Raw genomic sequence first — 14,610 nt, 5'->3', positions numbered from 1 at the left:
CTTCAACAGCTTTCTCTGCCTACAGCTGTGGTGTACAATTCATGTTCCATGGAATTCTGGTAACACCATGGCAACAAGTACAAATCTCCCTTCGTCTAACTCATTCATTCATTCAGTCACTCATTCATTCAGTGTGTGCAGAACTGTGTGTGTGTGTGTGTGTGTGTGGTGTTTGAGTGTGGCACAAATATGGAAGTCAGAAAACAACTCTGCAGAGTCAGTTCTCACCTTTCCACTTTGTTGAAGCTGTCTCTCGTGTTTCTGTCTCCGCACTGCTAACATGCTAACACGACACTGGCTGGCTCACAAATTTCCAGCTAATTCTCTTGTCTCCACCTCCTTGCCTCCCATGTTCAAGTAGGAATGATAGGATTACAGACACCAGCCCCATCCCCACTCCCACTCTAGCCCACACCTGGCTTTGGACATCCAGAGATCTCATCGGGCTCTCACAGCAAGCACTTTTACCCACTGAGCCATCTCGCGAGCCCCTGCCTTTGTCTATTATTTCATATACTGAGACTGATGCCAAGGATTTACATGAAAACGTTGTTTTAAAAAAGAGAAAAGGCTGAGCAGTGGTGGGACACACCTTTAATCCCAGTGCTTAGAGAGCAGAAACAGGTGGATCTCTGTGAGTCAAGGCCTTGCTACAGAGCAAGTTGAAGTGGGGGAAACATAAAGAAGGGCCACAGTATTCCACAGGATCGAGTTAATCACTCGTGTAACAATCAGTCCGGAGTCTTCTCCTGCTGCCTCCTTGGTCATCCTTTTGTTTGCCATGCCAGACACAGCCACAGTGGGGTTTCTAAGCTAGGCTTCTGCAGTTCCCATTACTCTCAGAAAGAAAACACTAGAAAAATTCTAGAGGCTGACCAATTTGACAGAAGCTTGGCAAGGGTCTCCCTGGCGGGTGGTGTGGGGCACTTCCTGCAGTGTGGGATCCAGAGAGACAGCGTGAATTACTAACTACAGAATGTTTCCTTTTGACTGTGGCATTCCTTCATCTGTCACACAGCACACTGAAAAGACGAAAGAGGAAAACACATCCAGTTCATTTAATTCTAACATTAGAATCGTTCCTCCCCTGGTGGTCTCTTGTGCTCAGTGTCCAGAAGAGACTTCTGGGTAGTCCTCATTTACAAAAAGGGGAAGCTGGACCTTGAGGCATTTAGTAGACTGCTCCAGTTACCCAGTGAGCAGCTCCAGGGCCAGCACAGGTTCCCAGGGCTCCCTTTCACCATGGACCTTCTCCATAACCCTGACCAGGGGACCAGCCTGACCACTCATGCTCAGACAGAACTACAGCTGCTCCCCCCAGAAAAGCAGGTATACACTCATGCACCAGGCACCACCTCGACGGTGTAACCAGGTACCCCCCATGCCCATCGCTGCAGTTCCAAGTTAAGTCTTCTCCCAGCTCCTGCTACCCAAAAGGAAAAGGAACTGCCTGTTGCCCGTGCTAACATGCTTGTGTATCTGCCTGCAAGCTCCTATGCTTAGCAAGCACACAGCTAAGAGCTTCGTCCTACACATGATCAAAACGCCCAAATCCCCACTTCTCCCTTGCTGTCCTCACACCTCCCCCAGAGCATCAAACTACAGGCTTTGCTACACAGCAACCATTTGATTCATGCTCTGGTGAACTTCTTGTCATCTTGACATACACTAGGGTCATCTGGGAAGAGGGAACCTCAACTGAGAAGATGCCTCTATCAGACTGCGGTAGGCAAGCCTGTGGGGACACTTTATTGAGTAATGATTGATGTAGGAGGGTCCATCCCATTGGCTGTGGTATCACTCCTGGGCAGGTGGTCCTGAATAGCATAAGAAAGCAGGCGGATCTCTGTGAATTCAAGGCCAGCCCAGTTTACTTAGTGAGTTCCAGGACAACCAGTACTATCTCTTAAAGCAAGGAGGCTGAGCAAGCCATAGGAGTCCTGGGTCCATATTCCTGCCTTGAGTTCCTGCCCTAACTGCTCCCAATGACAGGCTGTGACAGAATATGAAAACCAAACAAACCCTTTCCTCCCCAGATTGCTTTTAGTTATGGTGCTTTATCACAGGACCAAAAAGGAAACTAAAACAGTGGTCTTCCCCAGGCAATCACACTGCTGGTACATGCCACTTCTTTTTGTCTTGTCCTTCCTCTTACCATAAAAGGCAGTTTTATTGGACAGTCCAACCTCCACCAGCCTCAGCCAGCCTCTTCTCTCTAGGACCACAGCCACAGGACCTTCAGCCCTCCATGGTCCTAGACCAGCTTCCATCCCCTGAGAGCACCAATAACCCATCCGTAATCCCAAAAAAGGCCCTGGCACCCCTACCCATTCCACACCGTTTCCCAAATACCTACCAAGTTTCCTGCCCTCAAGCTATTTGGGTTGAAAATGTCCATCAGCATCAATGCCTCCTTTTTACAGGCACCAAGAGACTCCACAGACCTCACAGGGCACAGAGTCTTGTTTCCTCAGTTGTCAATGGGTGTTCACAAGAGGCTGTCGCGGAGATGCCAACACTACAAGTGCCATAGTGCACCTCCCTCCAACAATACAGACTATAAGGGACTCAAGCAATTTAACAGAAAAGAAAATAATCTCATTTTGAAATGGACAAAGGACATTTAGACAAAAGGACAAACGGGAATTTCTCAAAAGAAGTTATGCTAATAACATCACTAGTCACCAAGGAAACACAAATCAAAACCACACTGAGGGATCCCCCTTCCCAATGAAAATGACCATTATTAAAATGAAAAATGCTGTGAGGATATAGAGATATGAGAATCATTAGACGGTGGGGAGCTGGTACAGTCACTTACAGAAAAGTATAAGGTTCCTCAAAAAATTCAAAATAGGTCTACCATAAGATCCAACTACTCCACTACTGAGTATTTACTCAAGGAATTAAAACCACTTTGTCTAGAAGAAGAAAGGCAAATAGAAAGGGGCATGAGGGTGGGATTGGGAGGAAAGGAGAGAGGGGCCTGGGATCAGACTGTAAAGTGATTAAATAAACAAATAAATGGGCAAAAAAAAAACTGTCAAAAAAGCAACTAGAATCCTCTTTATTTTTTTTTTTTATCACTGCTTATAACCTCTTTAATTTGCATTTTTCTTACTGCCACTATGACTGAGAACATTTCTATACGGTAACCAGCCTTTGCTTTACCGCCCCACTCCTTTCTAATGACTTGCTGCTGTGAGCTGCTTGCTTCCTTGCTTTGAATCCTCTTCTCCACCAATTCATGAAGTTATTCACTATACCAATGACATTAAAACTTTAACACAATTGCAGCAAACGTTTTTGCAGGTCAAGCTATTTGCGTTTCCATTTTACTTACTTTTTTGGAAACCTAACTTTGGTCTTCTTGTAGAGTGCAGAGTGGCCAAACAATGAACTGAGGAGATACTGTAAGGTCTAATGTTTTTACCATATCAAACATTTCAGCCTTTCATTCTGGAATTTCCTCTTTCATTTCTAAATTTACCAAGTAGTGCCAGCCCGAGGCCTAGGAAGGAAGTGGTTTCTATTAGTCCAGGGCTCAGCAAACTGATGTCACTCCCAGAAGCCAAATAAAAAAAGTATCTCATGTGAAACAGTGTAAGGCAATGAATAATCACATAGAATTCATTTAAAAGTAACATTTAGATCTATATAAAGTTCAGTAAATTGATAATGAGATATTCTTAAGGCAGCTTTTCAATAAATGATACCAGCAAAAATGGATAGCCACCTGCATTAGAATGAAATTAAAGCCATACTGTCACTTTGTACCAAAAGCAGTTCAAACTGGATCAAAGATCTTAATTTAAAACCAGAACTATGAGTCAGATGTGGTAGCAGAGGCCTTGAATCCCAGCATTTGGGAGGCAGAGGCAGGCTGACGTCTGTGAATTCGAGGCCAGCCTGGTCTACAAATTGAATTCCAGGACAGCCAGGGCAAACAGACATAGAAACCCTGACTTTGGGCAATGGAGGGAGCTGTGGGGATGACGAGAAACAAAGAACTACAGAAATCAGAGAAATATCACTGGTAGAGGTCAAGGCAGGACATAATTAGGGCAGGAATCTGGAGACAGAACTGAAGCAGAGTCCATGGGAGAATTACACTTATTGGTTTGCCCCTTGTAGCTAACTTGGCCTATTTTCTTATGTAACCCTGAATGCCCAAGGAGGACCCTCAGTGGACTGGACCTTCCTCATTAGTCAACAATCAAGACACTGTCCCACAGACATGCCCAGAGGCCAATACGATGGAGGCAATTACTCAACCAAGATTCCCTCTCTCCAGATATGGTCAAGCTAAGAAAAATTAACTGGCAAAACTGTAGACATGTAAACACACACAAAAGTCCTGCCTGTTAATAAATGAACAAGTAAAATGAAGATGGTTCTCAAAAGAAGTACAAATTGTCAATAAATACTTGTAAAAGTATTTAATATCCTTAACCATCAGAAAAATGCAAAGTAAAGCTACTCTGATATTCCATCTCACCCCAGTCAGCATGGCATGGTAAAAAAAAAAGGGGGGGGGGGTCCAGAAATGGCTCAGTGGATAAGCGCCTGCAAAAGACCCAAGTTCCCACTCCTGCAAAAGACCGAAGTTCAGTTTTCAACACTACGTCAAGCAACTGATAACCACCTACAACTCTAGCTCCAAGGAGTTCTGATACCTTCTTCTAGCCTCTGCAGGCACTTACAGTCAAGTGTACATACTATAATTAAAAATAAACTCTAAAGAAATGACAACAAATGCTATTGAGGATGTATGGAAAGAACCCTTATTTAAAGCCAGTAGGAATATAACTGTTATAGCCACTACCCTATTCTATACCCTATGAGAGATACCTGCTCATCCATTCTTACTGCAACTCTTTTCACAAAAACCACGAAATGGAATTGGCCCTGATGTCATCCATTTACAGAGTAAAAGATAATAAAAACATGGCATATATAAACAATGGAATTTTATTCAGCCATTTAAAAAAGTGTAAAATTTGCAGGAAAACAGAGCAGCAAATTCCTTTCTTGTTCTTTGAGAATTTCATACAATGTGTTTTTATTACGTTCACCTCCAACCCTCTCCTTAAGTTCCACCTTCACCTCCTCGGCCCACCCCTAACTTTGTTTTCTGTTTTGTTTTGTTTTCTGTTTTTCTAAATAATCCACAGACTCCAACCTGAGCTGCTCACATCCTCCTGGGTGTGGAGCCATCCACTGGAACCCAGTCAACCTACCAGGAGCCACAGCCTTAAAGCAAACCGACTTTCCCCCAGAAGCCACTACAATTCCTCAGTTAGGAATAGACACTTTTGAGTCCTGCTCACTCTCTGTTAGAATGGTGACTGGCTTGATCTTCTCCAGGCAACTACAGCTGCAGTGAGCAACTGCAAAGCCATATAGTAAGTTAAGTAACCCAGGCTCAGAAACACAAATACCACCTGATCGCTCCCATTCGGACATCCTAACTTCTGAAGGTTCTATGTGTGGCCAGGCGACAGGGGAGGGTGGGAGCGCACACCTTTAGTGCCAGCACTTGGGGGGCAGAGACAGGTGGATCTTTGAGTTCAGGGCCAGCCTGGCCTACAGCCAGGGCTACACAAAGAAACCTTGTTGGGAGGTTTATGTGTGTTTAAACACACATGTGTTAAAACACCTATGTGTGTTTAAATGAGAGTAAGTGTAGGGAGAACCCAGAGAACTAAAAAGGAGCCTGTGAGACAGGACAAAGGAAGTGAAGGGGATGCCAAGAGAGCAACAGAACACATGAGATAAGAAAGGGGAAGAGGGGAAGACTGGGAGGAAGGATACAGCAAGAAAAGTGGGACAGGGAAGTGGGGGTTCACAGCCTCTCAGAGCTTGTGTACACGGATCTTCTTTCTGGGGAAGGGAAGTTAGTCATGCAGTTTCTTCTCAGCTAGACTCCAGAAGACCAGCAACCCAGTGTACCCCACAAAAGGAACCCGGTATCTGTAGGAGGTGGCAGTTCTCTAAAACACAAGTTATTATAATACCAATAATTACCCCTGTGACAACTATCTAGAAAGTTCACAGTCAAAGTCAAATTCTAGTCTAGACATAGTTTTTAAATGAGATAAATATTAAAGTCAGTAAACTTTAAGCAAGGCAAGCTACCCTAATTTAGATAGGTCTCATCCAATGAGTAAGAGGTCTTAGGAGGGAAAAAAAAAAAAAAACAAACAAACACTGATAGCCCCCAAGAGAGAGAATTTTGCTCCCACATGGTCTTGGTCTCAGACTGCAGCATTAAGTCTTCTCTGAGGTTGGTCTGCTCTGCAGGATATGGCCTTGGCAGTGTCCACAGCTGTGTGGACATTAAAATGGATCTCAGTTTTTCTGTCTGCCACCACACATGCACACACGCACTCACGCACACATACATGTATACACTCACACATACATGCTATTTGTTCTGTTTTTTTCTGAAGAACCCTGGCTAAAACGCTTAATGCCACCCCCCACTCCTGCAAACAAGAAAACACAAACCTGTCTGTACAAAATCCTCTGACTGTGCTTCGTGGGACAGAAACAAAGCTGAATTTCAACAGCTCTGAGTCTTGTGTACAAGTGTGCTCACAGTCAGCAGATCTCTGAAGGTAGCTGAGCCCAGGGAGCCAAGTGGAGAAGTGGCGTCCCAGCTCCCTGCTTCTGTAGAGACTGCAGCATGGTTTGTGGGTGGTAAACAAAAGAAAGTGCTTTAAAATATTAGAGTTCTCAGCTGGGGTGTTCTTTAGTGCCGCAGCAGCATCAAGTAAGGGCCTGCGCTTGTGATTCCGAGGCAGGGCAGAGAGGCGGGTTAAATTATGGGCACATAGGAAGGGAGACCCTCATTGCAGAGCCACCAGCTGAAATTCAATAATCCCAGTACAATGAACATTTGCTGTGAGGGTTACAGAAATAGAGACAATGCTTCCTTTATATAGAGAATGTTAAAGTAGCAATGAACCAGGCTTAAGACCTGAATGTATATGACCTTGGGCAGATTCATTTCTGTTGCTACGACAAACACACCAGACAAAAAGCAACTTGGGGAAGAAAGCTTTTATTTGTCTTACAAGTCCAGCTTACCGTCTATTGTCTCAGGGTAATTAGGTGAAGAAAGCATCATACACGCTGTCAAGAACAGAGACAGAACAGATAGATGCATGTACCCTTGCCTACTTCCTCTTAGCTATCTTTCGCCTGTCTTTATACAGCTCAGGATCCCCTGAGTAAGGAATGGTGCCACCCCCAATTAGGCTATGTCTTCCCACATCAATTAACAATCAAAACAGTACTCCACAGATGTGCCCATAACTTGATCTAGACAGTCACTCACTGAGACTCCCTTCTCAGGTGACTCCAGGTTTGTCAAGTTGAAAAATTAACCTGCATGGTAGGGCCTCACTCTGGTCCTGGATATCATCTAGAGCTATCACCAAACAAACACTATTAACTTTGTTCACTGTACAGATATCTTAACTCCCTGTATGTGTGATCTAGGCTTTTACTTATCAAGTACAATCATGTCAGGTGCACCTCAGGAATCAACTGTGATGTCATTTACATCCCTTAGTATGCTTCTGAAGATAATAACTTGTATCGCCAAAATCCTGTACAAAGCTATCATAAGGGCAACTAAGGATGCCTCTGTCTCTTAACTTGTGTACTGAATATGCAAGCTCAATTTTTCTTTTACTAACTTACAATCTTTGCTTCACACTTGCTGGTCTTGATATTTTGGCAAGGATGTGGTTTTACCCGCATCAAGGTCCCCAAAATATTAAGGGAATTCAGTGTGGAGTTGTGCCTGACCTGTGTTCCCACTGACAAGTCTGCCCAGGAGAACATCTGTGACATCAATACAAATCACAGGCGTTCTGGATTCAAAGTCATTGTAGTTATCACTGCACACCTGCTCTATTCACACCTAACAATCCTGGAAGCTGAAGTTCAGCATCCGCCATTTCTCGGCTGGGGGTGTGGGGGGTGCAAAGAGGAAGATGAACAATGAGTTTCTGCTAGACTAACCCACCCCTTGTCCCTGACCTCTGCCACCTGCCCAAAAACAGAAGCACATCTCAGTTTCTCTGGGACCACCTGCTGAGAACCCATTAATGAAAAAATTTAAAAACCTTACGAATACAAATGTTCTGTTTGAAATATTCTGGAAGCCTTATATTAGATAATTTGCAACCAGGCCAACACAAGCTTTGTGTTACAAGGCTACTTGTACCCATCAGTTCTCCAGATAAAAAAAACAAACAGTAAAATAGCTGAAATAAATCATAGTATGTACCTAAGTTGCATTCAATGTAAACAGATAAGATTCTCAAACTGAAAGGCAGAGATGTGCAGAATGGTTAAAAAACAAAACAAAATCCAAAGGAGGAAACTATATATTGTCCATGAGAAACACATTTTAAAGACCCAAAGGAGGTGAAACAAAAGAATGAAAAAGGATACACCAAACAAGCATGGTGGCATTAGGTTTTAACACTAGAACTTAGGAGGCAGATGCAAGTCGATCTCTGTGAGTTCAAAGCCATGGTCTACATAACAAGTGCCAGGCCAGACAAGGATACATAGTTAGACTCCATCACAAAATAGCAAAGACACATGAAAAGCAAAGTCAAAGAAGAATGGAAGTAACTATCCTGATATACAAGAACAGGGATGGAAAAACAAAAAATTATTACTGAAAGAAACATAGCCACACATAGTGGTACTTGCTGGCTAAGGCTTAAGCAAAAGGATGCTTGCAGTCTGAGGCCATCCTGGACTACACAGTGATACAAGACTAGCCAGGGCCTCAGCAGGGTGGGGAGGAAGAGGCATTATGAGGAGTCCACCCAGCATTGTGATATAACAATTAGAAACATACAAGTACCTCACAACCAGTCAACACATGTAGCTACAAATGACAAGGAAAAAATCCTTGGTTGCATAAAAGCTATTAAAAGAGTTTTTTTTTTAATTTTTTATATTAATTACAATTTATTTACTTTGTATCCCAGCTGTAGTCCCCTTCCTCTTTCCCTCCCAATCCCATCCTCCCTTCCTTATCTCTTCCCATGCCTCTCCCCTAGTCCACTGATAGTGGAGGACCTCCTCCTCCCTTACCATCTGACCCTAGCCTATCAGATCTCATCAGGACTGTCTTTCATAGTCTTCCTCTGTAGCCTGGTGAGGCTGCTCCCCCATTAGGGGGAGGTGATCAAAGAGCCAGCTACTGAGTTCATGTCAGAGACAGTCCCTGTTCCCATTACTAGGAAACCCACTTGGAGACTGAGCTGCCCTGGGCTACCTCTGTGCAGGGGGTCTAGGTTATCTCCATGAATGGTCCTTGGTTGGAGTCTCAGTTCAGAAAAGACCCCTGGCCCAGATTGTTTGGTTCTGTTGCTCTCCTTGTGGAGCTCCAGACACTTTCAGATCTTTCTGTCTCCCCCTTCTTTCATAAGATTCCCTGTATTCTACCCAAAGTTTGGCTATGAGTCTCAGCATCTGCTTTAATACCCTGCTGGATAAAGTCTTTCAGAGGCCTTCTGTGGTAGGCTCCTGTCTTGTTCCTTATTTTCACAAAGTTGCAGGATGTAAAACATGATTTAAAAAAAAAAATAGCATGCAGTTACTACTGCATGCCAGTTTAATAAATCCCCTTTCATAACATATATATACTCTAGAAGAATACAACCCTAATTCATTTCTCTGCAGTTGCTGCTAAGTGAGGCAAATCAAAAACAGTGATTTCACAGATGCCAATGAGAGGGACTTGGAGGATAGCTAGAGTGAAGAAGGTACCCTGCTGTTATGCTAATTCCACAGAGGCCTGAGGGTCTAACATTTGGAGGACAGTATTTTGCACCTTCTTTCTAATTTTTAAACTCTCAGGCTTAAGGATCTAATGGGTGAATTCAACACCTGGCTTTCCACATGATCTTGGACTCCTACTTCATCTGCTGACTCTTCATCCAGTTCTTGAGGAACTGTGAGAATAGTTAATATATGATCTGAGAGGTCTGCAAACTACAGGACCGTTGGTTTGTTTGTTTGTTTGTTTGTTTGTTTGTTTGTTTGTAGAAGGGTTCCTCTGTGTAGTCTTGGCTGTCCTGGACTCCCTTCATAGACCAAGTTGGCCTCAAACTCACAAGAGATCTGCCTGCCTCTGCCTGCCTCTGCCTCCCTGAGGGCTGGGATTAAAGGCATGCCCCAGCTCGGCCTGCAAGCTTGTCTTTTTATGTAAGTAATTTTCCAGTCAACCAGCCACATCCACTCTAATGCTGCTCCAATGCTATATAGCACATAAACAAGAAAGCCCACAAATCCACAGTTATTGATAATCTTCACCTTTACAGAAAAAGAAACACTAAGCTAAAGGATGCCCAAACATAGGAAGTAGTAAGAAAGTGAGCACAATTTTCTTTCTGTGCTGGCTTGAATAAGAATGGTCCCCACAGGCCCCTCGATTTGAATGCTCAGCCATCTGGGAGTGGCAGTATTTGAGAAGGATTAGAACAGTGGTTCTCAACTTAACTAATGCTATGACCCTTTAATAAAGTTCCTCATGTTGTGACCCTAACCACAAAATTATTTTCATTACAACTTTATAAACTGTAATTTTTCTACTGTTAAGAATCATAGTGTAAATATTTCTGACGGTCTTAGGCAAACCCTGTGAAAGGGTCACTTGACCCCCAAAGGGATCACAATCCACAGGCTAAGAACTGCTGAATTAGAAGAATTCCCAGGCGTAGCCCAGATGGAGGAAATGTGTCACTGAGGCTGGCCTCTGAGGTTTCAAAAGCCCACGCCAGACTCAGTCTGTGTCTCCGCCTGTGGATGAGGATGTAGCTCTCGGCTACTGCTCCAGTGCCATGCCTGCCACAATGTTCCTGCCATGACAGTGGGATAAACCTCGGAAAATGAACATAAGCCCCCAATTTAAAGGTTTCTCTTAGAAGAATTGCCTTTGTCGAGGTGTCTCTTCACATCAATACAACAGTGAGATACCTTCAGAATGATGAATTTGAGCATGCACAAAGGATATAGACACATGTATCAACTGTAATGGAGATAAATGTTAAAAACAGTGTCAGGGGCCGAAGAGATGGCTCAGTGATTAAGAGCACTGGCTCCAGAGGACCCAGGTTCAATTTCAAGCACCCACATGGCAGCTCATAACCATCTGTAACTTCTGTTTGGAGGGATCCAATATCCTCTTCTGGAATCTTCTAGCACTGGGTACATGCGTGGTACCCAGACACTAATGTCAGCAAAACACCCAGAAGACTGATCAAATACATTATAATACATACACACGCTGTACATTGCCTGCCAATGTTCCGTCAGTGACCATGGCACTCCTAGCACTGTATCACGTAATTCATATCCATGACTATTTTCACTCATCTACTTACACTCTGATGCAGTGATGGAATTGTGTAGATACACATTAGAACATATCCCTATAGTTCTGCTACACATCACTGTATGATACACCCGGTTAAAAGAATGACTGGTCTCTTCATATATAGCAGCATTTCAGGATTGCCAAGATGGTTAACCAGCTGAGCATCATTGAGTGAAAACATGTGTTATAGAAACCCCCTTGAGCAGAATGCCACTTTCAGTACAAATATAGTTGTATATAGTTCTAAGCTATTTAAAAATTATTGAGGTAGAGTCTTGTAAATTTTCACCTTCCAAAATACAATTGTAACGTTGTAACTTATTTCTGTAAATCTCAGCACTCAAGAGGCTGAGATAAAGAAAAAGGATGATGTTCAAGGCTTCATGAGAGGAAATCTCAACCCCCTTCTCCTCCCTACACACAAAAAGCTACTGTAGAAGAGCCATGAGTTCAAGTTCGTCTGAATACATAATAAAATCCTGTCTTGGGTTGAGGCCAGAAGAGGGCTCAGAGGTTGAGAACACTCGCTGTTCTTCCAAAGGTCTCAGCAACCACATGGTGGCTCATAACCATCTATAGTAAGATCTGGTGTGCAGGCAGAATGTTGTATAAATAATAAATAAATCTTAAAAAAAAACAACCTATCTTAAAGGGGATGGGTGGGTGGAGTATGTTTAGAGATGGTGCCCCAGTTTAGAGACTTTCAGAAGTCAATTCCCAGCTCACACATTAGTAGCCTATTAACTCCTGTCTCACCTTCCCAAGGCTCTGCTTTTCAAAGCATTGACTTTACTGCTCACAGACATATTTGAGTAGGGTTTTTGTAACACAAATACTACGTATGTTATCATACGTTTTAACTTAATGGTGTTTGGCTGGTAAAAGACCTTGGAGGGCCTTCAATGTAGCACCCCCCTCCCCAACGCCCCCATACTTTTTGCTGACAGCATAGTACCATCTCAAATGCAGATTCAAAGATTACCATAGGTCTTTCTGGAGAAAGCAAAATAGTATAATGAAAAGATCAGTGGTTGACAAGAGTTGATAGCAGGAAAAGTCTAACTACAAGGGACACAGGAAAGAAAATTTTTTGTCGATAAGAACTGGTTTTGCATCTTGGTTACAGCGGCAGGCACCACTCCAAAGCATGAATTTTACTATATGTAAAGTTAAAAATCGCTTAAGTGCCAGGGAGATGGCTCAGTGGATAACCATCTGCCACACAAATGTAAGTACAGGAGTTCAGTCCCTCCAAAATCCACATAAATGCCAATGGGTATGGCGGCCTCCCTGGCATTTCAGTGCGTCCAAGGCAGAGATAGGGATCTCTGGAGCAAACTGGCTCACAAGGCTAGTCCAATCCGTGAACTCTGGGTTCAGCTGAGAGACCTTGTAGCAAAGAATAAGGTGGAAAACAAAGAAAACTCCAATCAGCCTTCGACCTCTACATGTACAAGCAAACACATTAACACAGCTGTGCACACACATAGAATGCTTATAAAAAAAATGTAAAAAAACTCAATACACACTTCCTCAAATCACAAACACTTGGTGGATTTGTTTTCTTAGAGGGACTTTTCAAATGCAATATTTGACCAGTGTCACAGTGAGTATGCTGTTCCGGAAAGAGGGCAACAGAGAATCATTCCCCAAAACATTCCTACTGAATTCTTACAATGCATGTCTGCAGTCGTTTACATTTATTTAAAGACCGGATTAACTCTTTCAGGTTCTGCGCCTATAGATCCAGGCTTTTTATTAAAAACCATAACATCCTCGGGTCAAGGGGGGAGTGCAGGTATTCAGGGATACCACCAGTTTGGAGTGCTTCAACTTCCAGCCAATGAACTTGGCCAGCCAGGATCTAGGAGCTCTCAGTTACTACCTCCAGGAGTACCCAGGAACCGCTGCTGCTTCAAACACTACTCCTCTAGGCAATCTGTACCGTCCCAGGTAACACACGGACTGCCTGATGCCTCCCTTTGCCAAACCCCACTGGCAAATCTCCTTCTTTTCTCAAAATACTCACAAAGCGCTGCAAATTAAGCAGACGCATTGGGTTTAAAGTATAAAATTCGTTATGAATGCGCGGCGGCGCACCATTGCTCCTGAACAATCCAGTTTCCTTAACAAAGCGCAAACTGCCTCTCTCCAAGATTCTGAGACGATTTCCCTGGACTGCCCTCTCCTCCTTCCTTCCCTCCGAAGGCAGAACCATGGAGGACTAGGGTTTGTCTTCCCACTTTCGTGCAACATTTACCCGTCTGCTCCTACTCTTCAACAGTAAAATAGTAAACACTAACGTTGTCTCTTCCTCTTTGGAGCTAAACCTCGTGCCGGAAGCGCGAAATCTGGGATCCAAGGATCCAGGGGTGAGCCGGGGCGGGCGGGAGTTCGGGGGTTCAGGACTCGGGGGCCGGGTCACCGGAGTGCAGGCTGCGCACCGCCAAGGGAATGGGGCATCAGCCCTGGGGAGCCCGCGGCCCGAGGATTCTGGAATGTGACTCCGGGGAGGGAGCCCTGGAACCGCCGGGCTGGGCCGGGAGTCCCGAGCTCGCGAGCTGGGCAGCAGAGACCGGGAGACTCGAGAGCCCAGCAGGCAATCCCGGGAGGCCGTGGGGTCCCGAGGCTGTGCCGAGACCGTCTGCAGGCTCGCCCCACCGGGCTAGGAGGGGAGCGGGGACCCCGCGGCCAGGCGACCGCCCTTACCTGGTCTGCGCCGCCTTCGGGTGTCCAGGGCGGGCCCCGAACGCCTTCCCACCCCAGTGAGTCACTTGGGCGGGCCGGGAATGCACCAGGAAACACCCGGCCTCCTCCCCTTCCTCCGGGGCGGTGCTCCACGGCTCGGCCTCTTCCTCCCGGCGCTCCTCCCTCCTCCCGCTGGCTGTCTTGGATCCGGCCCTGCTGGGTCTGCCCTGCCTGTCCCGAAGTCTCCCGAGCCCCGCCTGCTGCTTGCTGCTCCGCTCACAGCAGCAAAAGAAGCTGGCATCTGCTTGGTGGGCTCCAGCCGTCGAGCCGGTGGGTTGATTTGTTGGCTGGAAGAGGATGGAGACACGGCTTCACACTGCCAGGCTCAACCAGCCTCCGGAGTTTTCCGTGATTTGGGGGAGAACAACTCAGGCGAAGGCCGGATGAGGAAAAGAATGCCAGGACTAGCCAGTATATGAAGAGGCAGAGTTGGAAATTCACTAAGGAGA

General features: G+C 44.9%; 1 protein-coding gene across 2 annotated transcripts in view; it reads right to left on the bottom strand.

Annotated features, from left to right (window-relative positions):
* Window positions 1-14,193, bottom strand: part of Cyfip1 (cytoplasmic FMR1 interacting protein 1) — a 78,589-nt gene extending 64,396 nt beyond the window's left edge. Inside the window, exon 1 of one of the 2 annotated variants that reach the window (XM_055607491.1) lies at window positions 14,123-14,193. The gene's annotated coding sequence lies outside the window, so the exon portion shown is untranslated. The remainder of the gene's footprint in view (window positions 1-14,122) is intronic. The other variant, XM_055607490.1, reaches the window with a different exon arrangement.
* Between the last annotated feature and the right edge of the window lie 417 nt (window positions 14,194-14,610).

Source organism: Psammomys obesus, unplaced genomic scaffold, assembly GCF_907164565.1.
Source record: "Psammomys obesus unplaced genomic scaffold, mPsaObe1.curated_primary_1811, whole genome shotgun sequence".
In the NCBI taxonomy this organism is placed as follows: Eukaryota; Metazoa; Chordata; class Mammalia; order Rodentia; family Muridae; genus Psammomys; species Psammomys obesus.
The sequence above is the reverse complement of the archived record's forward strand: the minus strand, read 5'-3'. Positions and strand labels throughout refer to the sequence as shown.